The sequence below is a fragment of the Rhynchophorus ferrugineus genome, unplaced genomic scaffold (assembly GCF_030347505.1).
Source record: "Rhynchophorus ferrugineus isolate W39M unplaced genomic scaffold, kcgeb_rfMv2 rfM9, whole genome shotgun sequence".
Classification (NCBI taxonomy): Eukaryota; Metazoa; Arthropoda; class Insecta; order Coleoptera; family Curculionidae; genus Rhynchophorus; species Rhynchophorus ferrugineus.
The window spans coordinates 3,933,192-3,946,339 of record NW_027472588.1 but is presented as its reverse complement, the minus strand read 5'-3'; the positions used below and the strand labels follow the sequence as shown (position 1 = coordinate 3,946,339).

Here is a 13,148-nt window from a genome sequence, read left to right as displayed (position 1 = left end):
CACCAGCGTTGCCAACCTTTGTACTGGTTGATGAATTCGTGGTGGAATAAAGGGTCGTGGCGGTCGCCACATTTCCTTCGTTGGTGTGTTTACTTGCCAAGTCATCTCAATATCACTCTATTTTTTTTTCTGCTATTACCTGTGTACATCATTCTTGAAAATATTAATCACTGAATTCTGACTAATACACTTACCACATCTATAAAACAGTTAATATTCATTCTATTCTCATACATTCTAACCTAATGCTCATATGTAATTCTCAACAATTACAGTGATATTTGTGCATCCAAATCTTTCACGCCCTCCAATACCATTTTCTACAGGTATATTCTATTCGTTATGTAAATAGTAGTTGTTTCCACTCCCATCATTCTGTCTCAGGCCTTTCCAGCATTGCACCACATTATCACATATCCTGAAAGTTTCCTTAAGTCACTTTCATTTTCCGAGTCACTCCCCAAGTCAAACACTAAACTATTAATTTCTAATCTGTCTAAAACATGTTCACGATTCCACCATCTATCAATTACTTCCTCTGTATGTCTTATCGAGTTCATCCAAACCTAAGGTGTTATGGTCGACAATGTTTACTTCCACATATCCAAACAGTTCTGATTGGATTGAACATACAATGATAGGAAGGAAGTCGTAATACTATGGACCATATTGTTTAGCCATCTCATCTACTATACATCTTTTTTATGTCTTATTTATAATAAATAAAAGTAAATGGCAAAAAACGCCCTAGTAACAATTTGAAATAATCCAGTTTTTAGCATAATATCTTCAAAATTCAATCCATTTTTGAAGGTCATTTCTTCATTACAGCCTTTGTTGATGGTATTATTGGGATTTTTTCCACCAGTGTGCTATAATACGGTGCATTGACCTCCTCCAGGTTATTTAACAATTGATTTTCAAACCAAAACAAAAACATGTTATGGTTCATTTCTACATGATAATCGGCCTTGAATATGGAGGGAAACACTAATTCTGCACCAGGAATGATTCCCAGCATGAATAACAATATAGTATTTACATTTTTTCTGGTACTGTATTGTCAATAGTGCCCGAATGAACCATTTTGAAATATCCAAGTTTCATGGAAACATACAAATTCAAATAATTTATCTTCCTTGATTTTATTGTGTGCCTTAAGAAGAAGGCAATATCTGGAAGTTTCATTAGACCTCTTCGAGGTTTATCCTTACACCATTTAAACCCTATGCCCCGTAAGAGTGTATGAAAGGATGTCTACCATCCTTCAAAATGCTGCATATCCCTAACTCTTTTATGTATTCTTTCCTGACTAACAATTTTCTCTGAAATAGTTTTATTAAATTACGTATATATGGATAAAATAGTTTGTGTAGTCACTGTTCTTATATATTTCGTATATTTGATCTCGAATAGAGCCAATATCAAAATGGTCAAAATTTGTCAACCACTTGGTAGGTAGATGGGTTTTTGATGCTGTTTAAAAATACAAACATTCTTTAAGAATATTAATAAAAATGAAACAACAGGATATAGAACATCACTATGCATATAGACACTCTACTCTATCCCACAATTAACACATTTGCACCTGGTAACCGTTCCCCACTCTCAATCAATTCATCATAAATTACAATCAAAGAGAATGGCCTTTATTTGACCACAATCAGATGTTCTATTGATACCGAGACCAAAATAAATAAACAGCTAAACAAACACAGAACCTCGACAAAGAGAAAAAAGGCCTCGTAATTCACTTTAATAAATGGTACCGAAAGAGCTGCGTGTGAGAAAAAAACACGGGCGGCCATGATTCCCGACGATTTGATTGACTATTGAAAGAAATCTCCGGCCGAACAGATCCCGCGAATGACTGATGATTCTTATCAATTAGATTAATGTCTCGGCCGGCGGAACCCGTCCAAGATGGCGAGGTCTGGGTGGAGTCTTCGACTAGTTCGTTGTTTTACAGTCGACGAGACAGGTTCTAGGCAGGCCGCGAGGAAAAAAAAAAAAAAAGTTTGCCCGACCGTGACAGGACTCGAACCTGCAATCTTCGGATCCGAAGTCCGACGCCTTATCCATTAGGCCACACGGTCTTGACCTTTGAACTTTCTAAGTTGTGGGTATAGTTAAAAATTGTTAGTCTTTACTTTCATATCTTATGTTGTAAAAAAATCATTTAAATAATAAAAATATATCAAAATCTTTTCAAGATTAAATGCTTTATAAGTTTGAAGGCGTTATTTTGTGAGTAATTATTGAAAAGCAATATATTTATACTAATCTTAATTTACTATTATTTAGAGATGAGGTTCGGTTTATTTAATTAGTAGTAAAAATACACTTAATGATTAGCAACATTCCTTAAAATATAGAAGTTTAATAAGAAACTATAAAAATTCCCAGATAAACTTCTTGCTTTTAGAAAATACAAATTAATAAATAGCTGGCTTGGTTGGCGCAGTGGTAAAGGTAACAGGACGGTCCTTCTACTGTTGCGATAGCCGTGGGTTCGAATCCTGCTGGGGCATGGTCGTGAATGTATGTTTGTGACTGTTTAATATTTATGATTGTCCTATGCAAGAGTGTAAAATCCGACAAGGAAAATAAAAGGTCCCAGTCACGCCAGTAACCAGGCTGTGTAAGACCGGATGTCTTCTGGGATGATTTTTACGTTGGTCACTCGCCAGGCGGTAGGCTTAATGCCGAGGACCGTGGTTCGGAGCCCACGTTAAACTGTAGGTCCAATCTATATAAACTCCTAGATGGTAAAAGGAGACATTAAAATATTTTTAAAATATAATAATAATAGTAAATACAATGCCCCACTACTTTGAATTTTGTTAATTTATTCGAATATTATTGAATTGAATATATATATATATATATATATATATATATATATATATATATACATACAGAAGAATAATGAAAGTAAGTTATATAGAAAATAAAATATTAATTATAATATCGCTATACATCAATGTAGTTGTAGTAAATAATATATTAATAGTATCAATAGTATCATCAATAAATCTTTTAGAAACGGCTGTGCTGAAAAAAAAAAATTAATGACATTTGATATAAAACGGAATTAATTTATTCAATGTTTAATCTCAATTTCTGAGCAAATAACGATAGAAATCACAAGAAGCAGGTTTTTAACTAGCTACTCAAACTAAGATAAATACTTTAGGACCATTTTTTTTCTTACTAATAGCACAGGTTTTAGTTTAGTTTAGTTTAGTTTAGAATGTTAATAGAAGAATGTTATAGGTTTGATGAATCAACTGGTGATCAATTTGGTGATCAGTGAATAAATCTAGTAATTAAGTTACAGACAGTTGTGATATCAAAATATATGGCATTTTAACATTTTATAATAGTTAATGAGTCACGGTTTACAACAAGTTCAGTCTTTAGAAGGATTCTATGAGGATTATCGAGAGTATGAAGTATTATTTAGTCATCAGAGCAAAGTATGAAACATCTAATAATTCATGCCATTAATTTGCATCAAGAAAATGCTTGAGTGATGCTTGATTTTGTTGAATAAATTGAAAGAGGAGCTGTTTCCAGGCTATTTTTGCATACTGAAGAGGCAATGAGGAAGCAACGAAGGTATTTGTTAGATCTGAATAACATAAAATAAAATGAATGTTTGAGTTTTTATATGTTGATAAATAAATTATTTTTATTACCTTATATGTTGTTTTATTTTCTTTTTTTCCTTTTAATTCTAAATGTGTTTATAAAAGGTTAAATAACTTAAAATAATAGACAGTAAACATAGTCGAATTTGAACTTGAGTTTCAATTGAGATTTTAGATTAGTTTGTGAATTCTAGAATGAGTATTATAATCTTCAAGTATACGAATAATTTACAAGAACTATGAGTTTGGTTTCTTATTGTAGTATATATGTATTGATAAATAATTACATGTTGTGTTAATTTCTCTTTTTCTTGTTCAGTATTATTTTTTTATATTTTAAAATCTCTTCTTCTTACCAACCATGAACTCTAGCGACTGGCGAGTGACCAAATTAGAAAAACATCCCAGAAAACATCCGATCTTACAAAACCTGGTTACTGGCGTGGCTGGGATCATTTTCCTTGTCGGCTTTTGCACTCTTGCCTTGGATAATCACGAATATTAAACAATCACAAACATAAAATTACAACATACATAACGTACAGACAAGTGTGATATCAAAATCTATGGCACTTAAACATTTTATGATGGTGAGTGCATCACGGTTTACAAGTTCAGTCTTTAGAAGGATTAAATGAGGATTATCGAGAGTATGAAGTCTTATTTAGTCATCAGAGCAAAGTATGAAAGAACTAAAAATTCATGCCACAAATTTGCGTCAAGAAAATGTTTTAAATTATGTGGATTACATTATATGCAAGATATTCAATTTAGATTTGATAGCATCTGTTTTTTATCACTAATTTAAAGTGTCTAGATCTGCTTCATAAACTAGACCATTGTAATGTAACATTTACCTATTGCTGCCTCCCCAATAATAGAGACCATAGTATTTTACGTTGTTTTCCACAGGAACAATATGTAACAAATTGAAAAGGGCAATACGACGAGGACGGCGTAATTCATCATTGACAACGTCTGGGTTCGACAACACCCCACGGCAAACAAAACTGTCCGGGAAAAATTCAAATTGATTAAAAAAGGATTACGAACTTAAAAAAATAATAATTAATCATCGGCTCTTAACAAAAAAGGTTTCGGGAAGATTTTTGTCCCGGCCCCGACGACAATGGCCTCTAATGATTCGTGCGGGCCACAATGATAACCGAGAATGTGAAGTAACGATCCGTTTCATCGCTTGTCTTACAGATTGGCAAAGGCAGTGGCGTGGATTGCGTTGGGGAAACGTCTATGGATAGAAATTTGTTCTATATGGGAATTTTAATGATGTGATATTAAGGAAAAAATAAATATTACTTCTTTAATGTATGGACTCAGCCTTTTCGAGTGATTCTTTTAAATTTCCGGTACAGTAACTTTAAAAGCCATCACTGCCACGCTAAATTGCTATATATTGATAATCTACTATGAGATTTTTAGCAAGCAAGCCTTATTATATGTTGATAAATAAATTATGTTTGTTACCTTACTTGTTCTTTTATTTTCTCTTATTCATTTTAAAATTAAATCGGTTTATAAGAAGTTAAATAACTTAGATATAATATATAAGCTTAAAATAATAGACAGTATACTTAGTTGAATTTTAACTTGAGTTTTAAGTGAGATTTTAGATTAGTTTGTGCGAATACGACTAATTTATAAGAACTATAAGTTTGGTTTCCTATTGTAGTATTTATCTACTGATAAAAAATGATATGTTGTTTTATTTTCTTTTTATTCTTTTCAGAACTATTTTTTTAATATATTTTAAAGTCTTCTGTATACCAACGAGGGTTTATTTCGACTGGACCTAATTTTTACGCGGGCTTCGAACCACGGTCCTCAGCATTAAGCCTACCGACTGGCGAGTGACCAAATTTGAAAACCATCTCAGAACATATCCGGTCCCACTCAGCCTGGTTACTGGCGTGACGGGGATGCTTTTCCTTGTCGGATTTTACACTCTTGTCTAGGACAATCACAAATATACATTTACTACCATGCCGTCCTGCCGCCTTTACCACTGCGCTAACCAAGTCATCACAATTATTTTAAAATTGTTTTTAAACATGTTTATAAAATGTTCTTCCCATGACAATTTTGACATCATGTTAGATGCAAAGCAAAACACATTAGAACCAAAATAAAATAACTATACTGGTTAGTCGGAATATACTCTCAACTTGATCTAAAATCAAAGAGATTTATTTATCAATCAAACATACAGCCAATTTGGAGCCATATGATACAAATATGGGGTTGCACTAAAAATTCAAATCAACTGGTCATCCGACGCTGTCAAAACAAAATTCTTCGATTAATTACCAGTGCCTATCGTTACGTAACCAACGAGGAATTGCACGATGACCTGGAAATCAAATGGATTTGCGAAATTTGCCAAGATTTCGCCTTAAAACACAAAAGAAGGTTATTAAATCATACTAACATGGAAGCAAAACAACTACTGGACATCGCGCAAGAAATCAGAAGATTGAAGCTAACCTAACCATACGAACTTATATAAAGTGTATACCTTTTGTGTAAACTATAGCTATAAGTTATTATAATTTTATAATTGAGGATTGTATTTATCTCGCACTCGTCTTGCTTGTAAATTAATCCAAATACACATAAAATGTAGTAATAAATTAATTTATAACCAAGATTTTACAAAGCATATCTAATAAAGAAGTTATCTAAAAAATCGGACAGTTTTTATCTAATAAGGGACGAAAATTATATAAAAACATTTTAACTTGGCTCTCAACAGATATATTAGGTTCTGTGTTATTAGGTTAACTTTGAGAATTCAAGAAACTTTGTTTTGTTTGTTTTATACTCTTCAAGTTCACGTATGATTTTGGGGAAATGGCAAAATTTCAAACGCAAACCCTTATGCACACGGGATTCTCCGGAACTAAACTCTTGTGGACCTTGTACCCAGGGCAAGAAAGCTATTGTTGACCAGCGCAGTATAAGGTTGTTAAATTGATTACAATATGTTTCTGATAGTGTTATTCTTCAAGGATTTATCGACGAAGTGAGACTATAACATATTTTTATGATTCCGCTAAATAATAAGTCCCATACTCTCTCCATACTGAAGGGGATAAAAACATCGTTTTAGTACACTTCATCGAGAAGATATCGACGAGAGGATCCCGCCAAACGCCATCGACTAACCCCCCCCCTCCTCGTCCGTCGCTCCCTCTGACCCCCTCGCCGAAAAATACGAAAAATCCGCCGGGAGAAAAGGAGAGACGAGCATAAAAACTGGCGAATCGCTATCGGTAGCCGCGCTCCTTTCACGAAACTGTCAAACACAAGCTGGTCCATTGTGGAGACGTCTAGCCGGTCTCCCATTGTGGGCGCGGTACGCGTTTTCATTATGTAAGTTGGCGTTGAAGGAGCTTCAGAAATAATGCAGATATCGGAAATGGATTTTCGGGCGAGGGGGGCGGTGGCGGTGACGGGGACGGCGGCGGCGGGACACGTCGGCGGTCGTTCTATTATGCTCTCGCAATTTTAAATGCAATCGCTTTTCAGCCGGGTGACAACGACTCGATTGGTGAAATTGAAAAAGCTCGTCCCGTGGAGAGGACGTCTAAAAGTTAACGCCGGAACTCGTGGGGTCGTCGATGTGAATTTCGCGACGTCATCGATTGGCTTAATTCGGACTATCATATCATCATAATAGTTTGTATACATAGATGACGCTACTAGAATTAAATCCATATGTTTTTTTAGTTAGTTCTGGACCATTCCGTTATGATAAACACTAACAGATTACCTTGGTAAGGTCAGGTTGGTAACATTGATGATAGCTTGTTTGAATAATTTGTAACAGGTCAAATGAAATGTCCTCAACCTGACACATAGATGGCGCTACTAGAGTTAAATCCATATTTTTTAGTTAGCCCTAATCCTCAAAAGAGGCGTGTCTAAATTTGACAGCTGTCGGATCAGTACTTTGTGAATTATAACATTTTGAGTGAAACAACTTTTGTTATTGTGAAAAAAAATGGATAAAGAGGAATTTCGCATGTTGAAAAAATATTGCTTTTTGAAGGGAAAAAATACAATTGAAGCAAAAACTCAACCATAAAAGATCGGTATGCTAAATTTAAACGTGGTGAAATGGGCACCGAAGACGGTGAACGTAGTGGACGTTCAAAAGAGGTTGTTACCGACGAAAACATTAAAAAAATCGACAAAATAATTCTGAACGACCGTAAATTGAAATTGAATGAAATAGCAAACACTCTAAAGATATCAACTGAACGTGTACTTCATATCATTCACGAATATTTGGGTATGAGAAAGCTCTGTGCAAAGTGGGTACCGCTTGAGCTCACTTTTGACCAAAAACAACGACGAGTTGATGATTCGGAGCAGTGTTTAAAGATGATTAAGCCTAACAAACCCTGGTTTTTCCATGGATATGTGACAATGGATGAAACATGACTCCATTATTTCACTCCGAAGTCCAAGCGACAGTCATCCGAGTGGACAGCACACGATGAAGCCGCTGCAAAGCGGTGAAAAAAGCAACACTCGGCTGGCAAGGTTATGGCGTCTGTATTTTGGGATGCACATGGAATAATTTTCATTGTCTACCTTGAAAAAGGAAGGAACATCAACAGCAACTGTTACGTAGTATTATTAGATCGTTTGAAGGACGAAATCGCCGAAAAAAACGGCCGCATTTGAAGAAAAAGAAAGCGTTGCTTAACCAAGACTATGCTCCGTGCACAAGTCAGTGAAAACGGTGGCAAAAATCTTTGAATTCGAGATATATTTATGGAGTAATTAGTCAATGGACATCAAACGACAATAAACCATGTACTGGTCTTCAATCGTCGCACAACTCCTACACTACAAAAGTGAAACGCGAACGAGAAGGACCACGGGGAACGGAACAAGAAAAGAAGGAAGAAAGAAAGAAAGAAGAACCGACCATTATCCACCGCCTTAATTGAAAATAGATAAACGGTCGTATTTGTGTGTATTCTGCATCTTTTCTCGTTCGCGAAAAGAAACGGCCCATTCTAAACGCAACAGTCCGTATTCCGCCATTGCCTCGGTTCACTGTCGTATAGAATGCCTCGCCATTGTCGACGTCATATTGAAACTGAATGGCGCAAAAGCTTCCAGAATGTGCTTTGTTCTCCACAGACGATGGAAAGAAAACGAAAAAAGTCAGACAACGGGCTGCTTTTCTCTCGATAGAAAGGGACCCGTTGAGGCGGGGCAAGGAGGGAGGAGGCGCGGGCGGCAGGAACGATCGGGAACGAGATGGGAAAATTTGATGCCGAAATGGGATTCGGCCGGTATTTTACGAGAAACAGGGGCGGCAAGGGGTGCGGGGGCGGTCATTGTTTTGATTTGTCGATTGAAAATTGTTCTGATTATAGTTGACAAAAAATATCTCAAAAACTACAACTGTAAGTTTTACGGGAGAGTACATTTACTGGTTAGTTAATCGCCAAAAACATAATAAAAATATCAGGCCATAATAAATTAAATATAGACCTGTAATCTATTCAAAATAACAGTGACATCACGCTATTAATAACAGGTCAATTTACACGAGTTGATGATTCGGAGCAATGTTTGAAGATAATCAAGCGTAATAAACTCAAATTTTTGCATCGATATGTGACAATGGATAAAACACGGTTCCATCATTTCACTTCAAAGTGCAATCGAGAGTCATCCGAGTGGACTGCACACGATGAACTCGCTCCAAAGCGTGGGAAAACGCAACAGTCGGCTGGCAAGGTTATGGTGTCTGTATTTTGGGAATGCATATGGAATAATTTTCATTGACTATCTTGAAAAAGGAAGGACTATCAACAGTGACTATTACATAGCGTTATTGGACCATTTGAAGGACGAAATCTGCCACTGACGACTGCACCAGATACGGATGCGAAACAAGATCAGCTTCATGTTAGCTCTATCAGAGATAAAATATATGAAATGCATAAAAACAGTGAGTAGGTTTCTCCACATAAACATAATTTAATACAATTATTTTAGAGGAAAATGTTAGTCTGAAAAGTATATATATATATATATTCCTTAGGAGTTATACACTGTTATTGTAATATAGGCTTTAAATGGTATCCTGGGTTAAGGAAGAAGCCCAATGGAATGTCTAGACATTTCTTGTAAAAGAATTTAAATGTTCAAAAGAATACACTAAATTCAAGGAATACTTATTATTTCCATTTGTATATTTAGATGGATATTTGAGAATTAGACCAATATACCCAATGATCACCCATGGCCACATGATAACAGAAATAGTGTTAAGACAACAAAAGTTCGTGGTAAAAGTTCAAATAGTAATTGATTATTGAATTTTATTAGTCATTTTATCATTTTAATCTTACGTTAGATCATTAGTAACCATTAGATCAGAAGAAAAAGTTAAAAAGTTAAATAGTTGATTATTTGTGGCATATCATATTTATTTTTATTTTCTTATCCATAAGAAGAGCATACGTGAGTAACTGAATTATATTTAATCTAATGCTCTATGGCGGTAATTATTTTTCCGATTAATTAATAGGTAATTATTGTAAAACGACTTTATATTTTTAGTAAAAACGTTAAATCCCTTTTTGGGACATACATAATCTGTAAACATTCTTTGTTTGGTAATTTTCAGGTACCTCCCTGGTACTGAAAACGAAGTACTAGTATTATCCATTGGGTCAGCTTTACTTAGAGTAAGTTAAGCGAATTGTTATTGGAGTATCTTTACTGTGTACTTAAATACAATTTCTCAATTGTATCATCACAAACACTACAAATTACAATTTAAACACATGAATAACATTTCAATTTATATTTTAATCGCCCTAATAAAATATATAAAGAAATATTTGTTACTTTTCAATTCCAAACCTTTTTCGACAAATCATTGACATTTTCAGCAATATGACACGAAGCATAAAAACCGAAAACGTCAAAACTATTTTTCTCTTGCCACCAAATAAATATTACTTAAAATTTTAGTGAAAATGTCCAAACTTATGTTTGTTCTTTATCTACTCGCAATGTCTATGTTTTTACGAGAATCATCCGCAACAAACTGCACCTGCTTGGAGAATAGCACCATACCGGAACCTCCAGAAAATAAAACTGAATCTGAGTCAACGGTATGCAGTTCGCAGCAGCCATCGGGCAAAGAGTTTTGTCCACGCAAAGATCAAGCGGAAGAAAAACAGAAAAACTGTATACCATTTCCTGAAGACCCGACTACTCCACCGGATAATGAAGTAATTTACAGCACTAGAAATGAACCGACACCAAAGACAGTGTGCAGGAAATGTGGTTTAAGACTAACTAATGATGGGGATGCTGTTGTGGTTCAGTGTAGTGAATGTTACCAAATTCCGGATGATAAGAAATCAAAAAAATAATTCGGAGTGCTAAAATATGGTATATTGCGCATAGATATATCAGCTGCGAAGATTGGTGTTTGTTTACATAAGAAATTATTACTTAAAAGTCGTTTTTATGTTATATTATTTTCTGATACCAATTAAATATTGGATATTCTTTCTTATGTTCGATTTTCAACGTTAGTTAAAGAAAGTAATAGCGCTTAAAAATTAAAATGTCTCTTTATTGTATCCTTATTTAGTAATTATGAATTTGTGTTTACATTGTAACTAGTATTATTAAAAATTAATTGGTAGGGTAAAACATGTTTGAGTGTAGAACTTCTATAGGGATTGTTTCCCTTCCAATTCTCCGTTCAAATGTAGCTTTTATATATTTTTTATATAACATCTTTATTACATACGCTTGGTACAATCTTAATTTACAATTAATTTATTACTACTTTTCCTATGTACTTGGATTAATTCACAAGCTAGACGAGTGCGAGAAAATACATCAATAAGTATTCCTCAATTATTAAATTATAATAACTTATAGCTACAGTTTACACTAAAGGTATATACTTTATATAAGTTTATATGGTTTTATTCGTTTCAATCTCTTAACATCCTGCGCGCTGTCCAGTAGTTGTATTACTTCCACGTTGCTATGATTTAGTAATCTTCTTTCGTGTTTCAAGGCGAAATCTTGGATAACTTCGCAATTCCATTTGATTTCCAGATCATCGTGCAGTTATTCGTTGGTTACGTAGCGATAGGCATTGGTAATCAATCGAAGAACCTTGTTTTGACAGTGTTAAGTCCATAAGTCCAAATTGGCTTTATAATTGTATTATAGACCAACCTCTTTGATTTTAGATCAAGTTGAGAGTATCTTCCGACTAACCAGTATAGTTGTTTTATTTTGGTTCTAATGTGTTTTGCTTTTTGTCTAACGTGATGTTTCCAATTTAATCTACCGTCAAGATGGATTCCAAGGTATTTAGCCGATTCTGCTTGAAGAATCGGACATGATGTGATATAATTAAGTTTTTGTTATTTCGCCGCAATGCAAAATTAACGTGGCCAGAATTTGAGCTATTAAATTGGATTTTCCAATCTTTCGTCCATTTGTAGGTTTTGTTTACTGCCATTTGCATTTTTTCTACTGCCCTAGGCAGAAATATAACTTTTGCCATAGTTTCTTTTGTTGTTGGAATGTCAGCAGTGTGGAGCAGATACAGGAGAGGTCCTAATACACTACCTTGTGGAACTCTAGCCGAAATAGTTTTAAATATCGAGAACGACATTTCGTGCGATACTCTAAATTTTCTTCGGAGAAGATATGACTCCAGCAATTGAGTGACAATAGTTACGCGGTAACAATTTGTTCATCTTATAGATTAATCCCAAATGCCAAACCCGATCAAAAGCTTGTGAGATATTCAGAAATATTGCAGGGCGGTATTTATGTTCCTCAAACGCTCTTTTAATAGCCGCAGTTACTCTGTGCACTCGATCGATTGTTGAATGGTGATTACGAAAACCAAACTGGAAATCTGGTATTATTACAAAATTTTTGATACCTTTAAATATTAGTTTCTCAAATAGCTTTGATATTGCAGGTAGTAGCGAAATAGGACTGTAAGATTCGACTTGTTCTGCAGGTTCTGTTATAATTGGCAACATGAATGTTCATGAAAGTTTTGTTCAGTTTGAATATTAATTTCAAGCTTTGAGCACTATAGTCACTGATACAACTCGTTGGTATTTAGTAGAGTAGATCTTTTTATTAAAAACGTATTCAGAATTTAATCTCTGGATGAATTTTGTACTTTTGGACTTGGTTTGTGTTTTCTAATATTCAATTCATCCAAAATAAATTTCAAGTTTTTAAAATACTATCTTACAAAAGTTTGTCTCTTTTGAGTCTTTTATTCATATCTGCATTGTCAAGAGGCTGGGTCGTCCTGTCCTTTATTTTTGATGAATTTTCCAATGTTCTGTTAGTGGTTTTAATTTGCTTATTCAGCATCTTACCATGAAGGATGATTGAAACTTACCTCTTCAAAAGAAAATGCAATAGAAATAAATGAAA

General features: G+C 34.5%; 1 non-coding gene across 1 annotated transcript; it reads right to left on the bottom strand.

Moving 5' to 3' along the window:
* Positions 1-2,026: 2,026 nt before the first annotated feature.
* Positions 2,027-2,099, bottom strand: TRNAR-UCG (transfer RNA arginine (anticodon UCG)). The gene has a single exon. It is a non-coding gene; the product is annotated as a tRNA-Arg (tRNA).
* Positions 2,100-13,148: the final 11,049 nt, after the last annotated feature.